Source organism: Xiphias gladius, chromosome 14 (assembly GCF_016859285.1).
Source record: "Xiphias gladius isolate SHS-SW01 ecotype Sanya breed wild chromosome 14, ASM1685928v1, whole genome shotgun sequence".
NCBI lineage: Eukaryota > Metazoa > Chordata > Actinopteri > Istiophoriformes > Xiphiidae > Xiphias > Xiphias gladius.
The window spans coordinates 2,125,781-2,130,009 of NC_053413.1; positions in this window are offsets into that span (position 1 = coordinate 2,125,781).

Below are 4,229 nucleotides of genomic sequence, written 5' to 3' on the forward strand. Positions count from 1 at the left end.
TAGCACCTAAGAGAGATTTCAGTCCACGCTTCTCAGATGATTTCATTTAAATAACTGACCCAAAAAAATGTAAAATTGTACAAAAAAGTAATGAAGAAGCAGTCTATGATGAGCTATGATTTAAATTATTCATAAATTATTTGTTTTTCATGCTTTTTATATGCGCATTTTTATTTGTAATTTGATTTCAACTTGTCATTACGAGTTGGTCTCTTTGGAGTTTAGATTGATGGTAAAAATGAAAATAAATTAATCCACTTTAAAGTTATAATCCTTAATATTTAATTCCTGTTTGAATTGACGGCACCTGTGGTTACTTGTGGTAATGCTAAGAACGTTTTAATGAGCCCCAGGGTTCCATTAGAAATTTCCTGTTTATCAATCCGTGGAAGTAGGCAACACACTGCAAGCAGCTACAATGGGGTCCAAAAACTTTTGGACCAAAAATATGCAATAACACACAACAAAATTTGTAAGTTTCCCAAAGCAGGATTTATTACAAAGATTGCATTACATTGTGCAGGTATTATTTCAAAATGCAGATGCATTTGTAGGATACATAGTGGTGACAAACATGAAATTCAAAATTAGACAATGGAATCTTATTATTTTAACATTTTTACATCACATACCTGTACATACAATCAAAATACATTCTGACCAACAAAGACAGGCTGATAGACAGGTTAACATTGTCCACATGTGACCATAGACATGCTTTGTTAAATGTAGGTGATGATGTACCACTACAGTAGAGGTCTTATGCTTGCAGTAGCTGCTGATGACCAGCAGGGAAGGAAGTTGGAGTACTTTCTGGATCTGGCTTCAGAACACAAGTTTATCCTCCAGAAATGACTGAATATTACCTCTAGTGAATATTTGTATTTAATTACATGAAGTAAATACTACAAAATAATGAAAAACAATGGAGGGTGGAGCTGGGGAGATCGAGGAGTGGATCTGACTGAGAACATACCAAACTATATTGGCCACCTGACTGCACAAGGTTATATGAGGAGGAACCTTGTAATTCTATTTTACCTCAAGTTAGCATAACTTGTGGTAAAACCATAGACTGTACATAAAGGTTACAACATGTCAAAACACTGTGATTTAAAATTGGTTCTGAAAATCAAAGGTTATGTTACTTAACTTAGTGTTAGCAGTGACAGCAGGTTGTCCATTTCGTCAATACAAGGTTGAAAAACGATAGTTATTACAGTTCATTGTTGGGCTCTCTCTGTGCTGTTTGTTCAAGAGCCAACAGATGGAATTTAGCTCACTTAACCGAGATAACGTTACACCACTGAACACTATTGATTAACGTGTATTAACGTGTATTCTCCAGTATTAAATGAATTGAATTATTATTATTAAATGAATTACAGATCAATGCATGGTTCAACGTTATGAGTGGGCGTTAATATAAACGGTCTTTGGTTAAGTGTTTGTAAGCTATTTTTTGCAACTCCTGTTCATTTCATTGATGATGCCGGGCATAAAAACATCAACTGAAATCTGTCTTTCAGAATAAGTAACATTACTGTGTGCTGGAATTAGTCATTGCATGTGCACCCACGCAATGTGAAGTGATCATTAGTTTTCTATCGCTATTTAATTTAAAGCAGTACAGAGCTAAGTACAGCTAAGCCAAGGGAATAAGGTATTTCCAGATAACTTGAGTGGAGCTCGTCTTATAAGAGTGCTGTTTCTTTTGCCTTTATCTCTATAGCCCACAATATGACATATTTCTCACTACTACATTTTTTTCCCCCATCCAGTCATGGTCTGGATCATTGGGGACAACTACGACCAGCATTAAGCCCAGAGAGCTACAGACACCATAACAACATAAATAATGTTTATTAAATGTTGCTGTCCTTGAACATTGACAACAAATGATCAAAGTTCAGATGTTAAAGTTTCTGCTTTCCTTATGTGTCTTATGTACTTTTCCATTTTAACAACACTGAAAACATTAATTCACCAAAGTGTCCTGTTAGATTCATTACAAGAAATATTGTGAATTGAAAAGTGTTCTGTAGTTAATGGAAAATGCACTCAGTGCCAATAAATCACATTAGGTTTATTTAAAATTCAATAGAACAGAAAACTATTGTCACAAATTGCAAAAGCACATTAAAGACATTCTTCAATTATAATAACTGTAGTTATGAATAAAACTAATATACATGAGCTGTACTACACTGACATTTTGGGAGTCTCCATTAAATGAAAAACAGTACATGGATATGCGACATCAATTACTTAACTCCTTTGAAATCTAACTGTCAAATCTTTGGTACACACTAAAGAGTTTGTATGCCTAAAACATACTTTTGAAATGGTACCAGCAGTACACATCTATTACAGGAGTTAAATTTTGCTCCTGGGTGCACTTTAGGTTGGCCAGTTCCAGCTGTTTCCTTCTGAAGACCCTTTTGATGTAAAACTGGGAAATAGTTTCACCTGTGAAAGTGATGATTGTGCTAGAGTTGATCCATCACTTAAATAGTTTAATATTTTTAAAATTGATTTTAAAAATGTTACTGCCATCACCTAACAACAGCAGAAAGTAATTCAAAGTCAAGAAATTGAACCTGTAAATACCAAGATAAAGAGAATAGAAAATGTATAAAAGGTTGGTCTGTCCTTTCATTAGAGGAAAAAGAAATTGATGTGGTTTTCTGGCATCACCACCACGACCCATTTGAGAACTTTGTTTTCCATGCAGTCTCCTTTCTCCACAACCAGATGAATGGCACCAAATACACTACTCAAAACATAATGTCTTCCTTCTGTCGGATTCCTTTTGAATTACCATATAACACAAACACTTTAGTTAAGACATGGAGGATCACAGTGAATCACATACAGATACCACCTTGTCAGGACATATGCATGAATGTGTGCTTCAGTTGAGGACTATCATGTATGAACTTACAGTATTAAATGAACAAACTCCTACATAACAAATGTTCTTCTATACTTTGTGAATTGCACATGAGAACACACTAACTTTTTTTTGATATGATCATTGTGTGAATGAAAAGCATTTCTAACAGAGGGCAATCATATTGAATATCTGACACACCAAAGTGGAAGGACATCAGTGTAAGACAACACACAGTGCAAAACATTATCAACAACAGTGATTAATTTCAAAGTAACATATTGGAAAGATTTCATGTTTTGGGCTTTCCATGTTCTTTAAGAAAGGGCTGTAGTCACTTCATAATTAGACGAGGGAATTCTTTTCTCCAGCTTATCTGTGCGGCAATTTAAATGTTATATTTAACTAAAGTGTCAGTTACTACTTTGATCATATTCTGGGTGTTTAATCTTCCAATCTACATTCCCGTAAATAAGTCTTACAATTTGTTTGTTGTTTGAATTTGTTTAGCTTTACATAGAACTTAAGAGTCAATGTCAATGATTTGTGTAAGTAATGGTGTATCCCATTTGCTTTTTTAGCACCCTCATTTCCTCTCGTCTCGTCTCTCCCTCGCATCCCCAAACTTCCATCATCAGCTAACGCTTCTGATAGCTAGGTAGCTATGTTAGCAAGATGCATGATCCTAATTGTCTCCCCTTCTCTGGTCAAAACACGCACCCACTTTTGGGTTGCATTGTACACATTATACTTAACTCAAAATTGCATATAAAGTGCATTAAAATTGGAAACCATTAAGAAAATTAACATTTACTCATCGAAAAAACTGGATACCAATATCCTTGGAGGGTCTGTTAGTACAACGAACCGAAGGTCACGCAATAATTACGGTGAACCAAAAACTAATTACAAGCTAACGAAAGGCATAACAGTCTGTGGACAAATGGATACTCCACCAAAAAATAAATATAGAACAGAAGTCATTACAACACAGATGGAATTACACAATGTATGCGACTCGAGACCGGTGGTTGAACCTCCTGGCCTCCTCCAAACAGGTTGTCTGTCAGTTACTTCACACTGGCTCCAGACCAGGCATGTCAATCAAACCAGGCACTCCCCCAAACATACCTCTATTTAAGGCTTAATATCTAATTCAATATTGAATTATTTTCAGAAAGACCACCAAAACACTGATGAGAAGGAGTGAGTATTATTAGCTGACACCAAAATTACTTGTGGAAAAAAAATACTGAATTAATATTTAATGACAGACTTTGACGCTTTTTGAACTGGAGTCTATTGGAGCCAGGGATTTTTTGGAGCCCGCCTCTAG